Raw genomic sequence first — 21,433 nt, 5'->3', positions numbered from 1 at the left:
ATGGTAAATTAAGCCATTTTTCATCTCGGTCTTACCTAGTCCTTAATCATTGAATGGGTGTTGCTTTAGACAAACTGCGACCTGGGAAAGACTATAATTTAGAAAGGCCAAAGTCACCCCCTGCATCCCAGGCCATCAGCAGTTGCCTTGACTTTTGTCTTGCCACTGGACTTTAATGACTCTGGAGGAGAAAGTGCAGCTGTGCCTCACTTAAATCCAATTCACACACAAGGCAAGACATCGCCCTTGTGATGTCACCGGTCCTCTGGAAATAAAGGATCACCACCAACAGCCCAGTGGTGCGTTCATTTATTTTCCTTCTCCCCCAAACTCTCACCAATAAATACCACCTGCTCCTGATCTGTTGCAAAAGCACAGGACTAAATTTAAAGGACAAAGCTTCCTTGTCTAAGGAAAGAGCCTTTCAAAGAAAAAGATGGGTTCTTCAATGCTTGTGCCTAGCTACGTGGTGGTCAACTTGCTAGGAACAGACAATGGTCTCAGAATATATCATCCAGGAACATAACTGCTTTCTCTGACTGGGCTACATATCATCACAGACTACTTCCTGGGGTTTCAAATATACATGGCTCTTAGGGAATATCTCTACAGACTGGCAAAATGTCCAGGAAGCACAGATTCCAAAAGTCTCCTAACCACTGACAGAGAAAAAGGAATAAGCCCAAGAAACCAGACCAATGTCGCTGGGCTACTTGGACATGTCTGTGAATTCTACTTGGCTTGGTCTCTCCCTCATTTTTTACATCCAGACCCTTTGAAACCAGGAGAATTATGTTGACCAATCTAAAGCCATACACCAGCAACATTCATGTTCATTCTTTCCATCAGCACAGTGCCTGGCACATAGTAGGTGCTTAATACATTTTTATTCCTTCTCTCTCCTTTTCTTCCATGAAAATAGTCCATCCAGTACATCCCAGGACACTAAATCACTAAACATTCTGTTCTAACTGGTATTTTCCCTCTGGCACTATGTCCCTGCCATGTTAACCTTTCTATTGCATTGACAGTCATACCATCTGCCCTTATCTATCAGAATGACGTGTTGTAAGGATAAAATAAGATTATAGACACTCTTTCGGCTATAAAAAGAAGTTTATTATGTTCATCCTGATCCTGACAGCGTGAGGAGGTGGAATCTATCATTAGGTGCCATGTGACGCAGGTACAAGATTGCCTCTCTGAGGAGTGGGACTGGGGAAAACGGTGAGGTGGATTGTTCATTTTAATAAATTTGTGACATTTGATCATAAACTCTCTTAAAGTTGTACGGAAATAAGTTAGCATCCTGCAGTTGGGTAGGCTTCCGGATGAAGTAGCCCAGGAGATGGATGCCTGGAAAACAAAACGCCTTAGCGTTAGTAAGAGTGGCCAAGCCGGCACTTGCTGTGTCTCCGTCTTTATGCTCGCTGCCGAGTGAGAAGGGACTCAAAACACGTTCTAGCTGATCCCAGCGTTTGGGAGGGTCATTGAGGCCGTACCCTTGTTAACTCTAAGCATTGTTAGATTCTCTGTGACAGTGACGGAGGGGAGGTTACACATTTTAAACTGTCAGTGATAAATCTCAATTATCTTCGGTAATGGGGAATGGCTGTAAAGTACAAGATGGCTTCAGTCACTTGAGAGGTCTGGGTTTGCACTCAAGAGACCTTTTTCATTCGTTTACTTCTTCCTAGGAACTCTGACTGCAATTAGGGTAAGTTATCGGGGGAGAGCAGTGCCTTACATGCAGTCTTGGGGTCCAAACAATCAACCTTCCTCTAGGACATGTGAAGAGGACAAATAGCATTGCACCTACAGAGATTACATAATTTGATCCTCAAAACAACACTGTGAGATAAATGCTATATTATCATCTTTGTTTTACCGATGAGGAAACTAGGGTCAAGTGACTTCTTCAGCGTCACAAAGCCAGTAAAGATCTGAGGCAGGATTTAAACTCTGGTCTCCTTAGCTCCAGGTCCTGCAATCTAGCTACTCTACAACCCAAGTGTCCCAAGACAATCTCTGATCTATTCATAGTGACTAGAGCTACTGGGGCAGCTAGGTGGTTCCATAGTGCAAAGAGTTCCAGGCCTGGAGTCTGTAAGACTCATCCTCAAATCTATCCTTAGACACTTACTAGCTGTTTCCCTGAGTAAGTCACTTAGTCCTGTTTGCCTCAGTTTCCTCAACTGTAAAATGATCTGGAAAAGAAAATGACCAACCACTCTAGTATTTCTAAGAAAACCCCAAATGGGATCAGAAAGAGCTGGACATGATTGAAATGACTGAGTAACCACAGAGCTACACCAAAGGCAATTGGTTGACTACAACTCTAGGGAAGATGGACTTTTGGGTGAACCAACCATATCTATCAAGTGGTTCTGTTGGCATGTACATATACATATATGTGTATTATGTGTGTATATATTTTTTATATTTCTGTATTTTACAAAATGTATTTAGATACATTTAATATTTATATATTAATATGCTTATATTTTAAATTTATGTATTCTTATTTTCTATATTTCTATAAAATATATTTATGTGTATGTGTTTATATATGTGTGTGTGTATATATATATGTATATGTATATGTATATAAGTTTACCTTTTTCCTCATGTATTTTTGCCAGAATAAGCAGAGTGGAGAAAAGTGAATATAGAGAGAATTTCTCCCACTATCTCCTATCCCATGCAATTAATGGCCATTTGTGGCAGAAGCACATGGTCTCCTGCCTAAGAAGGGGGCATTGAAAGCATTATAGACATCAGTCTGCAAGGGCCCTTAGAGGTCATCTGGTCCAGTTCTCTCATATTACAGATGAGGAAATTGAAGTGTTTAGAGGTTAGATGTTTCCCCCAAGGGCACACAGGTAGTAAGTGGCTGGACTAGCATTTGAAACTAGGAAATAATGAACCAATGTTCCTGAAAATGCTCTGTCAACTGGAAAGCATTATTCAGGTAGAAGCTGGTATTTTATTTTTGTTCTACTTCATTAAATAAATCGCTTGGAACTATATCCAAGATCCAAGACTCCTAAACACACACTGAATGCTGGTCTTTAGCAAATGAATCTGGGTGCCACATTTTAAAATGGGCATGGATAAGGACCAGCCCTGTGCTTTCATTGAAGAGGACTGTGACATCAGGTGGAGGATGCCATGACATGCAAGTGAATTGCATTTAAGTGAGGGAGGGCTGTGCAAAGTCAACAGCCTCACTTTCTTCTCTGGATTCATCTGGGTCCAGTGGCAAGATATAGTGGGAAGCCCCAGATATGGTGGGAGACCTTGGCCTTTTGAAGTTAGGGTCTTTAATAGGTCTCAGTTTGAATGAGGCAACGCCCTTTCAGTGATTAAGGCTAGGTAAGAAATGAGGCGGAGAATGACCTTTTTTACCTAGTCAAAAAAAAATCAGTCTGGGATTGGAAGACCCTCAGGATTTCTGGGAACTCTACATAAGGAACCACTTCATAATAATAGAAGCCATCCAGAGTAGTGGTAGTTCTGGTAGTGGTAGTAGCAGTGGTAGTAGCAGGAGAAGCAGCTGCAGCAATAGTAGCAGTGGTGGTAGTACTAGTAGTAGTACTAGTCATGTTAATAATACTAACTAGCATCTATACATCACTTTAAAGTTTGCCGAGTACCTTACAAATATTATCCCACTGACCTTCACGACATCCCTAGGACATAAATGCTATTATCATCCCCATTTACAGATGGGGATCACACAATGCCTAAGGTCAAAGTAAAACGGGCTTCCTCAGTACGCTGTGAGTTGCTTCTCCCTTGACCAGTGTTTAAGCAAAGGTTGAATGGATAGATGGTAGAGGTCATCCATTTTCAAGTCAATTTTCAAGACTGTGGTCCCTCGCAATTCTGGAAATCTCTGAGTGTTTGTTACAAGAAGACTCCATGTGTAGGTTTCACTCCTTTCCCCATCAGACTTTTTTTGAAAATTACTCCAAAGGAAAAGAAGCTAATTTGGCCAAAGCGTCTTGAAGCTTCAGGAGATGCCAACCACTAGGGAATGATGGGAAGGCAAATTTCAGAAGGAGAGGGAAGAAATAAAGGGTTTAGTGAGGAAACCGCAGAATGCCCCTTCCCAGAATAGCCTCAAGGCTCCATTCCTTTCACTGATCCAGTCTTCTTTCCATGTCTTCTAATTTACCTCATTCTCCCTCCCCTTATTGGCTGCTGCTTTAAAGGTCAGGCAAGGAATGTTGATTCAGGTGCTGGATTCTTTTTTCTTTTTTTTTAAGAACTACAGAAAGGCATGTCTGAGCCCTTGCTATCTGGATCAGCACAATATCCTTGAGAGAGAGAGAGTTGAAGCCACGCAGAGGGAATTCTACTTCCTTTGCCCCCAGTAAATAAATAAATCTCATTGAAGAGATTGAAGCAGTTTGCCTGCACTGTTCTAAAATGTCCAGGCAGTGAACATTGTTCCCTGTGAGTCTAGTAAGAAACAAACTGTGTTATTTATTATTCTTTCTGCTTCAGCACAAAGGAGAAAGGGACCTTTAGAGAAACAGCTGGTACTACCACTCAGTGCCATGAGGCAATATTTGGTCTAGGAGACCTGGAATAGAATTCTAACTCCACTGTTTACCTTTCTATGACTCAGTTTTCTTCTCTATACAATGGGCTTGGGAAGGCAGCGTAGTTCTATGGAAAAATGAATAGATTTCATGTCAGAGGATCTAGGGACTCAGTTTTCTTCTCTATACAATGGACTTGGGAAGGCAGCATAGTTCTATGGAAAGATGAACAGAAATAAAGTCAGAGGACATAGGATAAGACTCGCTTTCCTTTATTGTAAAATGGAGTTAGGAAGGCAGCATAGCACCATGGAAGTATGCAGAGGACTGATGATGAGACAGTTAGGTAGCCCAGTAGGCAGAAGACTGGACCTGGAGTTAACTTGACTTCAAATCCTGCATCAGACACTTGCTAGCTGTGACTGGGCAAGTTTCTTAGCCTCAGTTTCCCTATCTGTAATGTAAGGAAGTTGGATTCTGAAATTAATTCTAGTCCTAACTCTATGACCTATGACCCTCTTGCTTGGTTCCAAACATGAGTTTTACTTATTTACTTACTACATGTGGTCTTGGGCAAGAGGCTTGACTTCTCTGGGCCCCCATTCCTCCTATGTATCAGAAGGGATTGCACTAGAGGCCTCTAAAATCCCTTCTGAGCTCCAGATCTATGACTCTGTAGCTACATAAACTCTAGAGACCCTTCTTGATCCTTTGCCCTCCCAGGTACCTTCCATCTTGAATCTGGGACCTGATTACCTGGAAGGTTTCTTCTAGCTCTAAATCCTTCATCAGAAGATATCTATAATTCCTTCCGGGCATAAATCTATGATCCTCCACACCACCAGGAGACAACAGAAGAGGACTTCAGTGGCCAATACTTCCACTGGGCAAACATGTCTAAAGCATATACTATATTTAAAGCAGAACAGAACCCTGAAGCTTGACACTGATGGCCACATCCACTTCCTTTCCATAAGCTTGGGCCTTCTATTGCAGATTCCCCAAGCCATCTGCTAGGAAAACTCTAACCTGACATCAGAAGAATTCTGTAAGGCAGAGAGGTGGGACATGATGCTCTGAATCCCTAGGAGTAAGGATTCCCAAAGGAATTTAAAAACGGAAACATCTTGCCATTTGATTTAGTATAGGTTTATCCATGCAAATAAAGTCATTTATAGTTATTCCATGCCTTGCCCAGAGAGTTATTTCGATTTTCAGAATGAGACAAGATGTCTAAACCCTTGATAATGGTCTGCTGTCCCTGACCAAGAAATGCATTAGTATTGCCAAACATGGATAATACTGAAACCTTCCTCTTTTATTTAAAAAAAGTGTGTGTACATATTATACATATAATATAAACATAGGTGTATATACATGTGTATGTATGCATTATGTATAATATAAGCATGTATGTATGAATATCTATGTGTGTTTACATGTATACACACACTTATATTGGGTTCTATTAGTACATCATGTTGCTTGCATAGTATGACTGTCTCCATAAAACATCTTTAAATCAATAGATGTTTCTTGAGGATGACGTATATTTTATCAACACAATGTTTAAACCATTTGGCCCAATGACCAGAGGGCTGGACTTTGTGTCACAGGCATTGGAGCTAGGAAGTACCTTGAGACTCACTGAGTCCAACCCCTTCATTTTAAAGATGAGGAAAGTGAGACCCAGAGAGCTTCAATTACTCATCCAGAGCTTCAGAGACTCATCCAGACCTGGCATCAAATCCCACTTCTGGCAATTGCCAGCTGTGCACCAGTAGGCTGGAGTCAGTTCATTAGACTCATGAGAGCTGATTGTTAAATTTTTAGTATGAGCTTTTATACCTTGGGAATGTCAACAAATGTTACAAACCAGGGCTTGATTTATTGTTTTGTTGGTTACTTAGATTTAATAAAGTAATGGAAATAGTGTTAGCAGTGCAAATTAAGCTTAAAAATGTATCATTTGTAATTTTTTCCTGGAGAGTCAGTTGTTAAACATTTACCAGCATACCCCTGCCTCACAAAATTGCTTGGAAATTTTAATGAGATCATGGCTGTTAAACAAATCTTCCACCACTGTTGTTAAATGGCTGTGAGCCTTTCAATGTTACAATATCCAAAGAATTAAAAATTTCTGTCACTTGGAGGGCAATAGAGGGGTGCCTGCAGGGTATGAGCCAGTGATAGACAGCAAGTAAGGAACTACAATGAAGCACCCCAGTAAAGCATCAGGATCATAGATCTGAGTAGGAAGTGACCATGGAGGTCATTGCCTCCAACATCTTCATTTTACAGATGAGGAAACTGAGGTCCAGAGACATTTTCTCAGAATCATGCAGAAACAAATTAGTATAAGTATCCAAGATAAAATTTGAATTCAGATCTTCCTGATTCCAAGTCTCGGGCTCTACTCCACTAAATCATTCATGGGCATCACCACACATATATATGCCTGATCAAAAAAGATGGTCTGGTCATGTAGAAAGCATGAGGGACCTATTAATGGACAAGCATGTGGACTTGTGTAAGAGTTGAACAGGCATGATTGGATGGGTTGCAATCTACATCATGGAGAGTGGGAAGTAGGGAAAAGATCACAGATCTGTTGGAGTATTTGAGTGTGATAAATAGACCAACCTGGTATGAAATGCCAAGTCACTGAAACCTGACATATAGCAAAATGTAGTCTGATCATTTCAAAACAAACAAAGTCTTTTTGATGGTGAATGACCGAATGGCCTTAGCCCCCCATGTTTTACCAGGGAAATGCCATTAGTTTTTAAAGGAATTGGCCACTACAACAGTCATTGAGCAATATATGAAATATATATATATATATAATATATATGTTATTTGCATGAATACCTGAGACTTGTTATTTCCTCAAAGAAGGGTTTTAAAAAATGGAAGATGTAAGGGCTGCCCTTTCCTAGCAGAGTTAGAATTCATTTTTAGAAGAAAACATTCTGGGTAATTACATCTTCTCCATTTGCCAGTTTATCTCCGTTAAACATAGTCAACAGCTCATGGCTTAATTTGCTCTGTCAGCTATGGCTTTTTTAAAAAACAGAACTCTTGCAGTAGAGGTTTTATGTGTGCAATATAATTTCACCATCCCTTTTTTTAAATTCTTGGCCCATTTATAGTCAAATATCTTCCACTCCATGAAGCTTAAATATTTAGCCATTGAGGTAATATACTCTTTATCATCTGTCAGCATCGCTATTAAACCTGGGCTGTGGATCCTTCATGCTACCAGACTTCTGTGACTATGCCGATTATCATCAAGGCTCCCTTCAGAGCCAGTGTCCTATTTTTCTTCTCCTTCAGGAGTCAGATGTTTTAAATGGTCACCACCTTTGCTTAATGAGATCTTACAAGGGAGACAAAGATGCTGGTTTCATCGAAAGAATTTGAGAGGTTGAATCACTTGGCAACATTTATTTCCCAATTTGTTCAAGCCAAAAGATACTTCTCTGTGGAAAAAGAAAACAGTTTTGTCTCTTCTGTGCACCCCAAGGGAAGAAAATGACTATCTCTGTGCCATTCGTATCCCACTTGACTAGTGACCCACGATGAAAAGGAGAAAGCAAGCTGAAGTGAGGCATTAAAGACCATCTTGCCTATTTCTTTTATTTTCTTTTAAAAGCATTGGATATTAACTTTATTAGCCTGGGGGCCAAGCAACAGCCATTCACTCTTTGCAGAAATGCTCAGAGAGACTGAGTCAGATGGGTATCCCAAGAAAGTCTATGAATAGATAATTGAATTTCACACCTTAACAGTGGAAGATAAAGAATCAAAATGATCAAATGGATGAAGAGGCCTCAGTTAGCTTTGCTGAGACAGTTTGGGAAAGTAGGTAAATGAAGCAGTAAGATGTGTGTGGAAACACCACAGAGATTCAGAAGTGAAGGGATAAAATACCCCTTTAGAAGAAGCCTAATTTCTGTACCATTTTATAACACTTCTGGAGAAAAATGACCAAGATAGTGAGGAGACTGGAAACCAGAGAAGAGCTTGAAGGAACTGGGAATGTTTACCCCGGAGAAAAGAAAATATAGCTGTTATCAATTATTTCAAGAGCTTTCCTTGGCAAAAAGGGTTAGGTTTAAGTCCCCAAGTATAGAATTAGGATTGATTGTTAGAAATTTCAGAATGGAAAATTTCTGTTTTTAGGAAATATTTTTTCTGGTTTTAGGAAAACCACACTCATAAACAGAGCTATCCTGGGCTCCTTTGGTGGGTAGTGAGTTCCCTACAACAAGTAAAGGCTTAATGATCCCTAGTAGGGGACCTCCAAGGTTCCTTCAAATGTTAAGATTCTGTCAGTTATTTAGGGTGGGTTTTTTTTTAGTAATCTTAAATATGGAAATTGATCATCATGGATGCCCATCAGACAAAAAAACTAAACAACAGCAACAGCAGCAAAAACTGAGGCCAAGTTGTAGGCAAATATAATCAATGAAATTGGGATGGTGGAGGACCATCAATGCTAAGATAAAGAGGTTATATTTTATTTGGTAGTAAATGGGGAGTCAACACAAGAGTTTGAGCATAAGAGTGTCATGGGCAAACTTTATCCAATATAATGATCATTTTGGAGACTGTCTGGATTATGGATTGGAGAAGAAAGAGACTAAAAGGAAGGAGAGTGAGATAATGATGATTATGGCAGATGTCTGGAATATGGATTGGAGAAGGGAAAAACTTAAAGGAAGGAGACTGATAGGAGGCTAGTGATAGAAGTATTATGGACCTGAAGTAGGATGTGATCATATGAGAAGAGAGAAGTGGACAAATATGAGAGATCTTCTAAGGGGGGCATGAATCCATCAACAAGCAAAAGTGCTTTTATAGATGAAACAATGTGTCTCACATGCACTATTTTTCTAATACTGTTGTGATTAAGGAAATACAATTTCATTTAAAAGTGCTACTGGGTTCTCTGTAACTTTTTGTCACTGTATTTTCCCAATCCACAGATACTAACAGCACAACTGCTATCATTTTTTGACTTCAGGTGGAGTTCTCATACTCAGAGTTAGGAACCACTGGTCTAGATTATATTTCATGCTTGAAAGGTGTTCTAAGTTCATTGGAAGGGAATTAATGAGGATATAATGACTCAGAATGCCTAAGATGAGCTGTATAGTCTTCCAGCCTCCATTATCTTGCCTACATCCCTTTCCCTTACTCTTAAACCTTTTGCCACTATTTGTACAGGATTCAGGAAATGGTTCTAGTTAATCAAGTTGAATGAAGGTTCCCATCTCTTCACCTGCCATCTGGATTGTTTAAACATCTCTTTTTGCTGCCATTCAGGCTTCTCAAATAAAAATTATGGTAGAAGACAGAGTCAAATATGAAACTAAAATTCAGAAGAGAATTATTAGTGAGCTCTAAAGGTGTGGCGAGGCTTCTTTTTGAAACAACCCACTTGTCATCTTTGTCACCTAATACTGCCTCCTTTGGAGAAAATCACTCCCTTGAATCCTCTATCCTTTTAGAAAGGACCTTGTATTGTCAGTTCTGGAATTTACACCCTAAGTCACTATGAAGTGGGAATTGATTATCTGTGGAGAAGAGGTAAAGAGAAAATGTGAAAGAGGAAAAGAGACCTATAAATATTTGGTACTAGAAATCCCTGGCAGTCAGTTTTCAGAATTGCTGTAGTGATTTAGAGAATCTAAGTAAAATCCTATATCCTCCCACATCCACATGGTGATATCCATGAAAGAATGATCTTACTATACATAGTCTATCACCTAATGCTCAAGAACTTAAATTTCAAAGCATATCAGAAACAACGCTCATATATGAAAGCATAGACACTATTGCATGTACGTCACTCTCTCACCTTATTGAGATGAGAGAAATGTTTCATTATCTGTTCTCTGTGGACCTGACAGGAGATTGTAATTAATCAGAGTTGCTGGCCTTTCAGTGTCACTTTCATTTACGTTACTATGTTCATTGTATATATATATATAATTTCCCTGGTTCTGATTTTTTTTTCATTCTGCATCAGTTCATATGAGTCTTCCTATGCTCTGTATTCCTTGGGGCCGTCATTTCTTAGAGTGCAACAATACTTCATTTTTTTCTTTTACCCCGATTTAGTCAACCAGTCCACAATTGATGGGTATCTACTTTGTTTCCAGTTCTTTGATATCACAAAATTTACTGCTAGCATATATGGGTGTATTGAGAGCCTGTGAGGGACCACAATACACATCATTTATTCATTATTTTTCTAGATGAGGGGACTGAGTGAAAGTTGAATGAAGGTTCATATGATTAGAGAGGTGAAAAGGATCACATGACCAAAAAAGTAGTAACACCAGCATTTGAACTTGGGTCTGACATGACAAACGGGAACAAACATTGAATATAAAGTGAGTTGGCTTGGATTCATATGCTATTTCTGTCAGTTAGGTGATGTCACTTTCAACTCAAGTTTCCTCGTTTGATCATTTTAGCGATCATTTATATAGCACTTTAAGGTTTATAAAGCACTATCCATATGTTAGACCATTTAGCAACCTGGGTGGAAAATTTTATTGTTATCTCAATTTTATAGATGAAGAAAATGAGGCAAACAGAGGCTAAATGTTTGAGACTGGATTTGAATTCAAGCCTCCCTTACTCTAGCCCAGAGCTCTATCTACTACCCAGGTAGTTGCTTTATTTGTAAAGTAGAGATAATAATACCCATACTGCCTTTCTCAAAAGGTTGTTGTAGGGGGGTACTGTAGATAAAATCACCTGACTTAGAATCAAGAAAACAGCTTGAATCCTGCCTCAAACACTTAGTAGCTGTGTGACCTTGGGCAAGTCACTGAGCCTACATCGATTTAAATGTTCTCATCTCTACAACAGGGATAATAATTGCACCTTCTTGACAGAGTCAAGTGAAGTGCTTTGTAATCCTTAAAGCACTCACTAGATGCTTGCTATTATTATTAAATGGAAAAAATGTACATAAGTGACTTTATAAACTATAAAGCTCTATATAAAATTCAGCTTTTTGTGGGAAATGGGTAATAGGATCGTAGATTTAGAGATGGATGTCAAAGGTCATTGAGTCCATCACCCTTTTTTAAAAGATGAGAAAAACTTTAGGGGGAGGGAAGAGACAAAAGCATTTTGCTTAAGGTCATAGGATAATGGAATCATAGATTTAGACCTGGAAGGGAACTTGGAAGTCATGAGGAAACTTCATTTTACAGATGAGTAAACTGAGGCCAAGGAAGTTTAAGAGGCTTTCTAGTCCAAGGTTATACAGGTAGCTCAGAGCTAGAATTTAAACTCAGGTGCTTTGGCTCCAAATCCAGCTCTCTACACCTCCTACTATAAATATCCTTACCTACAAGCTGAATCATTAAAAAACAAAACAAAAACTGCCTTGGATTTAAACTACCTGTGTGTGCCTGATCCCAGCTTCAGCTTGCATCCTGAGGATCTGAACTCTGGGTTGTTTAGTAGCAAAGGCAAAGTTAAGATCTGGGGCATCATTTGTTAGTCCTTGTGGTTTGTGACGCTCATCCCCTTTAAATTGAGAAGGATAAAGAAGAAGAAAATGGATATCAGTAATAACCCTGAAATTCTGAGAGGAAGATTCATGAGAAACTCCATATTATGTACTCTAGTTCCTTCATCGGGGCCTCTTTGTAGGTCAAGGAAGATGAAACGGCATAAATCTTGAAGGAAAGGGGCTTCAGAAGCCCAGGACAGATCTCCCTCCCCTGTGGGGCCACTGCAGAGTCTGGTGGTATCTTGTCTGCACAGATCCCAGTCTGCCCTTTGAGTTTTTCTCATTCTCGTTCTCGTTATACTATCGCATGCTTTTGTTGAGAGATGGAAGGGTGGTGATGGAGGGGGAAGAGGATGGGGAAAGAAAAGAGTGGGGAGAGGAGGAGGAGGAGGAGAAGGGAGATGAGGAAGACAGAGAGGACAAGGAAAAAGAAGGATGAAGAGAAGGGAGAAGAGAAGGAAGGCACAGGATGAAGAGGAGGGGAAGGAGGAAGAGAAGGAGGAGGGAGAAGAAAGAGTAAGAGGAGAGAGGGGTGGAGTTGAGCCCCTTCATCTTTTCCCCGCCACTGACAAAATCCCACTTCCATTCTTATGAGGGGGCTTTCCTTCAAAGCCCAGCCTAGCAATGAGAGAGTGAGGCCATTGGGGGGAGCCAGTACAGCAGAAATCTACTGAAAAGTCTAATTAGTTTACATGGCTTTAATAGCTGCTGGGCTCAGTGGTTGCTAGATGGAGCTTTGGGAGAAATATCTCCCCTCCATCCTCCAAGCCTTCCCATTCCATTTTCACATTAGCACAGTCTTCCGGAGATGCTGCTACTCCGTTTTTGAGATTTTTTTTTTTAAGTCTTTGGTACATTCTGTTTCGTCTCCCTGGGAAACAGCTCTTCTCCTGTTTTCCCTATCAACATCTCTGAGTTTACCCCTTTATTGAAAAGACCAGTGGTTGTCACTCAGACTCTGGTCTGAAGTCTGCTGCAGACATATAATGCAGTCCTGAGCCTGGGCTCAGGGATCAGAGACCCAGAGTCAGTAAGAGGACTATTTTCATTATACATACGAGCGGTGACAGTCTGAGAAAGCTAATTGAGGTAGCCCAGGGACTTGGGTCATGGAATGGGTGCTAGAGGAAACAAATCGCTAATTGCTTCCAATGAATCTTGGCACCTACTTTTGGGAAGGATATTGATAAGCTGGAGATCATGGAGAGGACAGGGAAGAGGTTTGTGTCTGTGCTATATAAGATTCCACTGAAGGAACTGGGAATGTTTATCCTGGAAAAGAGAAGGCTTAGATTGGGACATGATAGTTGTCTGCAAGTATTTGAAAGGTTGTTGTGCAGAAAAGGGATTAGAATTGTTCGACCTGGTCCCCTTTAAATTAAAAAGAAGAAAATAGATGTCAATAAGAACACTGAAATTCTGTGAGGAAGCTTCATGAGAAACTCCTCCATATTTGCTCTAACTCCTTCACCAGGGACCTTTTTGTATGTTAAGGAAGAAGAAATGACATAGATATTAAAGGAAAGGGGACCTCGGAAGCCCAGGACATATCCTTTTCCCTGCTGGGCTCCATTGAAGAGCCATATGGTATCTTGTCTGCACAGATTCCAGTCTACCCTTTGGGTTTTTCTCATCCTTGGCCTCATTAAACTATCCCATTCTTTTGTTGAGGGATAGAGGAGAGGGTGGTTGAAGGGGAAAAGGAGGAGGGGAGGGTGAGGAAGAGAAAGAGGAAAAGGAGGAGGAGAGTGGGAGGAGGAGGAAAAGAAAGAGGAAGAGAAAGAGGAGGGAGAGGAGAAGAAAAAGGAGAAGCAGAGGAGGAGAGGAGGGAAGAGAAGAAGGAGAGGGAGAGGAGGAAAAGAAAAAGAAAGAGGAGGAAGAGGAGAGGGGAGGGGAGAAAGGAAGAAGAGAGGGGAAAGAGGAGAGGGAGAGAAGGAGAAAGAGGAGGAGAGGGGGAGGGGAAGGAGGAAAAGGAAGAAGGGGAGAAGGGGAAGAGGACAAGGAGGATCCAGAAGGCAGAATCTTGTACGTAGCTTGTTTATACATAGCTGTTTGCATGTTGTCTCCCCCCATTAGACTCTGAGCTCCATGAGGACAGAAACAATCTTTTGTCTTTCTTTTTGTTCCCAGGACTTAATACAGCATAAGCACATAGTAGGTACTTAATAAATGTTATTATCATGAGTCATGGGCAAAATGAGGCAGATTTAAGGTTAGGGGCAGGGAAACAATATTCTGAATATGAGAGCTTTCCCAAAGTTGAAAAGGAGTAGGGAATCTCATCTCACTGAGGACTTTCAGGAAAAGCTCACCAAACCCTGGTCATAGTTCAGGGGGATTCTGATGCAATTGGGGGTCCTCAGAACTTAATACGTGGCCTGTTACATAGCAGGAGGTTAACGAATGTTTACTGATCACCGACTGAGGTTGGACTCCATGGCCACTTAGATCCCTCCCAACTTGGAAATGCTATGATCCTTGGAAAAGGAGCTCAGAGGTTTGTCTCTGCCAAGCTTCTTTTACACATAAACAGATTCAGTGGGGGGGTAAATTCCATTTAACAAAAACTAAATGACTAAAAACTACACAGTCAAATTATTGATGGAACCAAACTAGAATCAAGACTAAAAGCAATCATTTTGAGGAAGATATGAACTTCCATTTATTACATTTACATATTTAAGTGAATTTAAGTGAATACTCTGATACTCTGTTGCTTTGGGTTTTTGAAGTTTATCTTGTAATTGCCCATATAGTGGCAAAGCTAGGAAGGAAGACACTGGGGAGCATTTGCTCCATAGAAGATTGCCCTAAGGGTCCTAAACCCAGTTTACCTTAGAATCAAGAAGGAACTCTTCTAATTGGCTTCTAAAGTCTTGTAACCTGATCCTAAACTATCTTTCCAGCCTTATTATGCCCTAAGGCTCCTCACATGCTCTTCATATTAGTATAATTAGTACTATCCAGAGCTGTCCAACACCATCGCAATGAATACAGTCCAACCAAACTGGCATCCTTACTCTACTTAATTGTCATCTTCTGCACCTAATCAGGTGTGCTACCTGCTAGTGCCTCCCCCAGCTCTCTCCAAATTACTTTGTATTTTGTATTCATCTAGCAGGTCACTGTCAGTTACTCCTACTCACCTCCCTCCCACTTTTCAGTGGTCCAAGCTATTCCTTGCCTGTGGATGTGAATTTCTCTCCAGACTCCCTTCTGGGAGTGGTTTTCCTTTTAAGTCAAACTCAGGAAAAATAGGGGAATCCAAGCCTCAGTGCCAATCTATCTATCTAGTCATGCTACTGTTAATTCATTGCCTAAAGAGGAACCACAGTTTAAATATGCTCTCTCGCCTAGAAAAAAATGATTCAATATTCTATGGCTCTGAGCCCCCAGCCATAGCTTGTGCTCTGACAAAATACTTCAGTTTTAAATCTCTCTCCCTTTCTGGGATACTCCCAAATCACCCACTCTCAGCTGAATTCCAGTAATAATGCTCACTGATCAACAATGTAGATGGTTGACAGCTTTAATTATAACTACTGGAATAAGAGACAAAATAAACATTTAAACACAGCATGGTAAGGAACCTTTAGAAACAGAGTAAGCCTGCACCTGGGAATGGAGAGGGCAGGAAGACATCAGGCTCACACCATTTAGAAGAAAACAAGGAAAAGGAGAGAAGAGAAATAAAAAGACTAGAGGCCCCAATCTAGAATCCTACCTGGTTAACAGTGTTCATCTGTATCTCGTTCATGATTCAATCACTCTGCCTTGGCTTCAAGAGTCCCATAACCCATTGCTCATAGCAGCTGCCCCTCCTGTGGCTGCCACTCTTTGAGCCCCAATGTGGTTTCTTCTCCTCCTGTTCTGCATAGCTTCTCTTCTTCCCACAATCCCAAAGGCAGGGAGTGGTAGAGCTATGAGTCACATCCACCCTCTCTGCCAGTTCCATGGTCTGTGCAAAATTCCCCAGTGATCAAAGAGAATTGGATGGTCAAGTGAGTATCCCCCCACTTGCAGAGTCATTACAGGGAGACTTCTTATAACAATGATTAAAAATAGATCCCTAGTAGTTCTCTGGTCAACCAGTGGGCATTTGTTTCCAGCACCCTGATCTATTTGGTGATATCTGGAGTACTTGTGGTCAAAATAGCATTACACATATATTTATGTGTGTTTATATGTTCATAGTCTTAGATACATATATGTATACTGTATATATGTATGGATATATAAATGTTATTATATTATTTAATCATTCCTACTTTAGTAACCATGACACATTCCACTGTGTTTGGATTTGTGAGGTTGAGCATATATAATGTCCATATCTACAAATGAGAGAATAGAACTATCAGTCCAAGTTTACCCTTTTCAGGATATTTTTTTAGGGTGGGGCAGTGTTCTCTAGGAGATTGAGAATTGATTAAGTAATGGAATGTTTAAACCTCAATCATTGCTCCCTTTCCAATTCATGACTTTTGATCCTTTAAAGATTTCCACTATCAAGAGAATATCCCCCAGAGTAAACTGGATGAACTGAGTTACCAATTGCAGAGTCCATGTGGATTTGCAAAGAAATTACTTATAAGGATGTTTAAAAATAAATTTGTTCTATATGTTCAAAATGTTTAAATGCAGAAAGTAAAAGGTTTTGGCCCCTTTCAGAATATTCCTTGCAGTTTTGAAACTAGAGCTTTCTTCAGATAGGGGTCACTTAGAGTTAGTAAAGTTGTTTTAATGTTAATTAGCCATTTATCAGAAAGGCTGGAGAATAGAGTAAGGAACTTATCAATTGGTAAAAGAAGGCAAATGAAGAGTAGCAAGCTTTTAGACATAACATTTTTTTCTAATGAGTGGGGGAAGTGTTGGGGGTTGGTGCTGCCATGTTGTTTTTGGTGAGAGGTTTGCTTGAAACTACAGCAAAGTTTCTTAAGCTGGAATCAGTGAACTTTTAAGAAGATAGATGATAGATAGATAGATAGATAGATAGATAGATAGATAGATAGACAGACAGACAGAATACCATTGCTTTCCTTTGTAATCCTGTGTGTTTTACTTTATGCATTTAGAAACATTCTGAAGTGTTCATGGGAGCACACACACATGCATACAATTAAGAATCCCTCACCTGGAGGGAGAGCTAGTGGAGATGAATGGAAACTTTCCTATCAGTACCACACAAGGGAGCTTGAATCAATGTAGAAGACCAATATAGATAAGACCCTGGCTATAAATTCTCAGACTAAGCCAATCATCTCAAAGCCTTGGAAGCCTGGTAGCAAACACAGGTGTTTGAAGTGACAAGTGCTAACTCCATCTCTCTTCTGTATGTAACAGAATCTCAGAATCGAAGGGACCTGAGGGCCAGGACATCCAAACCAAACCTACAGAAAGATTGCCTCTGCCATTTCACATTTTTGACCAAAGGTTTCCCAGCCTTTGTGAGAAGGCTTGTAAGAAGGGAAACTCACTATTTTCTAGGGCAGTGCGAGCCACTTTGGGACAACTCTAATTATCATATAGAAACAACCAGTGGCCAGCAGAACATGAAAGCAAATTTACCTTTTCCTTGAAGCAAGGACTCTTACCTAACTCTGATCACTTAGAGAGGTAGTTAACAGTTGAGCTCAGATTCTATCCCATGTCCTCAAACTCCAAATTTATCATTCTTTCAACTATCCCAAGGTACTTCCTCAAAACTGGTCTGTTGGCACTACTTCTGAAAACAAACTCCTCAGGGAGATGGATGTTTGGCCCAGGGTGGCATTATTAGGTCCTCAGCCTGGATGGTTCCTGAAAAACAACAAATACAATCATCAAATCACAAAAGTCATAGATGATAATGACAGACTGGATCCAACCCAAACCCACAGGTGTCTTTTGGGGTTTGCTTTAGCCCTGACTTGATCATTCTTGGCTTCATTGATTCAGTTGTCCTGAAAAAGTTGGCAATGCAGTCTTAGTCCGTCCACCACCATATCAGACCCAAGCTATCATTCCTACTCATTTGTGCACTTACTTAATTCTTTCACTAGATGGTGGTCAAATTCAATCCATGCACCATATGCAAGGCCCACAGCCTTGGTTAGATTAGAGAGTGAATATGCAACCTATATCCCTGCCCAGCTTTTCTAACTTTCTTCCTTACATTTCTTTTCTGCTGCCCAGACAGGATCTCAGTAGCCATGACCTTGCTCATTCTCAGAGCTCAGGTGTAAATAATGGAAATTCCCAATAAGTGTGGTTTTATCATATTAGCTTATTATAAAAACTATAAGACTATGACTTTCTGCAAGTCTTGAGTTGTACTTGCAAAATGATTCACAGACTGTTGCCTCCTGGCAATGTGGCTGGCTCTGATGGAAATTCCAGTCAAATTCTTGCTGGGTTTGAACCCTGCCTCTGACATTTATTAACTGTGTAACTTTAGACAAATCACTTTATGTCTCTAGGCTCCTCATCCATAAAAATAAAGGGTTTGGGCTCCATGGCCTTTGAGGACCCTTTCACCTCAAGAACTACAAGCCCCTAGAGGACGACTTGGCTAAAATTCTAGTTCTGCTGTATGACCTTGGATACTTCACTTAGCCCAACTGCTAATGCCTACCCCCCCCAAAAAAATTAACTGTTATTTATTTTATGTATATTTGTGTGTCACTCTTCATGAAATGTAATCTCCCTGAAGACAGGAACTGTTGCATTCATTTCCACTGTGTCTGCCAAGCTCAGCACACTTCCTGGCACAGAATAGGCATTTCTTATGTGCTTGTTCTTTGATTGGCCCTCAGTTTCTTCATGCCAAAAATAAATTGGGCTAGATGACCTTTTGGGTCTGTTCTACCTCTAAATCTCTGACTGCGGTTTTTGTTTTGTTACCCACTCCTAATAATTGTAACTTTCACCATGGTGAAGTTCCCTACCGCCATTCAATAGCTCAGTGTAGTCTGCACAAAATATTCACTGAGCCCATCATTAGTGGTCTCTGGTGGCCAGGATGGTGGTATGAATTGGGAATGAATTCATTTGAATTCCTCAGTGGAGGAAGTCAGCTTAGTCCCATAGGTCTATAGTCCTGATGTGACCTGAAACCTTGCTTCTGTCGGTAATCTTGATGGGTGTGTAGGGAGTGGGGGCTATTTACAGAATCTGACTGCATGAGTGAAAATTTATGGAGTCCCTCCCCTCCTGATATACCCTTCTATAATCAAAATTCCCATATTTTGATGGCCAGAGTTGTTACCAAGGGGAATCATATATCAAGGTAGCTTTTGGATCCTCTCACTGGAAAAATCTTTTAAGGCAGAAAATGAATCCAACATTTCTTTGTTGAAAGTGATTAAAAATACCTGTCCAACTTAGAGGTGATTGGTGATGGGTGTGGGGAGAGAAGATGGAAACTCACAGAAAAAGAGAGATTTGTAGAATCTTAGCCTAAGTAAATTAACACATTAATTTGTCTTGAGCCAAAATTATGATCTGTGGTCAGTTAATAGAGCACAGTGAATAGAGTATTGTGTCTGAAGTCAGGAAAACTCATCTTCCTGAGTTCAAATCTGGCCTCAGACACTTACTAGCTGTGTGACCCTGGGCAAGTCACTTAACCCTGTTTGCCTTAGTTTCCTCATCTGTAAAATGAGCTAGAGAAGGAAACAGCAAACCACTCCAGTATCTTAGCCAAGAAAACTCCCAACGGGGTCATGAAGAGTCAGACATGACTGAAATGACTGAACAGCAACAGCAATGTGGTCCATGCAATTACAGACTGTCCCTAAGTAGTCCTTCTCAAGCTTGCATTGCTTTGGATAACCATCCAGCTCTGTATTTTTGAAAGATGTTGCCACAGCTGACTCATCTATGTCAACGTCCAGGGAGACAGAAAATTAAGGTCAAGGTTTGGCGTGGAAACAGATGACACACACAACTGGGCAAGTCTCAGACAGTCTGATGTTTTGCTTTGTCAAGAACCCTGCACTATGACTGCCAATTTGTTCTCCAAGAGAGATCAGGATGGTAGAGACAGAGCAAAATCAGGTGCCCTCTCAGGGGAGCGTGACTGATGTAAGTGCTAAGGGCACTTAGCCCAGGCTTATCATGGTGAACAATACAAAGGACATAAGGAGGCCCCAGAGGTCCTAACGACTACATGGCTCCTATGTGTCTCTGTTATAAGAGTTTGGGTGGGGTTTTTCTATATTTTGGTAACTTGAAGAACAAGAATTTCAATTTGAAGGATGGCCAGGAGAAAAAAATACTTTTTAATTTATATATGTATATATGTATGTATATACACGCACATTAAAGACATCCTGGCCCACCTGTAGCATTTTACACACACAGACACACACACACACACACACATGACTAAAATGGTTACTCACATCCTGGCCCACCAGCAGCCACTTTATAAGACTGCAGGGCTGTTCTGCTTGGCCCCATTGAGCAGAGCTAGGAAGACTGAATGGAAGTTGCAAAGGAACAAAATGAAATTAATTTTTTGGGAAAAACAAGCCTCCCAACCATCAGAGCAGAGTGAGCTGCCTTGGGAAGGAGCAGGTTCTTCCGCCTTGGGGGGGCCCTTTTTGGCAATGCTATTGAGAAGGTTCTTGGTCAGCTAATTGATGTCTATGGGAGTCTCAGTTCTGAGATTCCGAGCTACGTTTTTGGTCCAGGCACTTCTATCTGGCCTCAGTTTCCTCTTCTGGCAAATGAATAGGATCACTAGCCTCATTTCCTCCCTCTGCAATGCATCCTGCAAACAAGTGCCAAATTCTGTGCAAAGATGCTACAGAAAGATGCTAAATAGATGTAAGAAGACCAGAAAGGTAGGAAGGAGTCAGGAAATGAAAGACTTTGAATACCAACCAGAGGATGTTGTATTTGGATTCTGAAGGTAATAGGGATTATTAGGGTAACAGTTTTTTTTATCAGACCTGTGCTTTAGGAAGGTCAATTTGAAAGCTGTGTAGAAGAGGGTAGACTGGAATGGAGAGAAGCTTGAGGCAGAGAACCCAAGCAGTGGGCCATGCAGTAGTCCAAGAATAAAATGATGAGGGCTTGCACCAGACTGGTGGTGTCTGAGGAGAGAAGGGGGCAAATACAAGAGATATTACGAGGGGGAAGAGAGAGACAGAGACAGAGATACAGTGACAGAGAGAGAGAGACAAAGACGAGACAGAGAGACAGAGGCAGAGAGACAGTGACAGAGAGACAGACAGAGATAGACAGAGATACAATTAGAGAGAGAGAAACAGAAAGAGATATAGTGACAGAGACAGAGATACAATGAGAGACACAGAGAGAGAGACAGAGATACAGTGACACAGAGAGACAGAGA

General features: G+C 40.7%; 1 protein-coding gene and 1 long non-coding RNA gene across 2 annotated transcripts in view; one reads left to right on the top strand and one right to left on the bottom strand.

The window, feature by feature from the left end:
* GADL1 (glutamate decarboxylase like 1) overlaps window positions 1–21,433 on the top strand; it is a 168,988-nt gene that overhangs the window by 122,396 nt on the left and 25,159 nt on the right. The window lies entirely within an intron of this gene.
* On the bottom strand, window positions 1,115–17,641 carry LOC138161476 (uncharacterized). The gene is made up of 3 exons (XR_011168378.1): window positions 15,818–17,641; window positions 11,980–12,107; window positions 1,115–1,356 (listed from the first exon to the last, which is right to left on the bottom strand). It is a non-coding gene; the product is annotated as an uncharacterized lncRNA (long non-coding RNA).

This window comes from Petaurus breviceps, unplaced genomic scaffold, assembly GCF_028583685.1.
Source record: "Petaurus breviceps papuanus isolate PSGF00001 unplaced genomic scaffold, PetGlider_PUasm1.0 185, whole genome shotgun sequence".
Taxonomy (NCBI): domain Eukaryota; kingdom Metazoa; phylum Chordata; class Mammalia; order Diprotodontia; family Petauridae; genus Petaurus; species Petaurus breviceps.
Note: the sequence above shows the minus strand (reverse complement) of the source record. Positions and strands in the feature narration are given on the sequence as shown.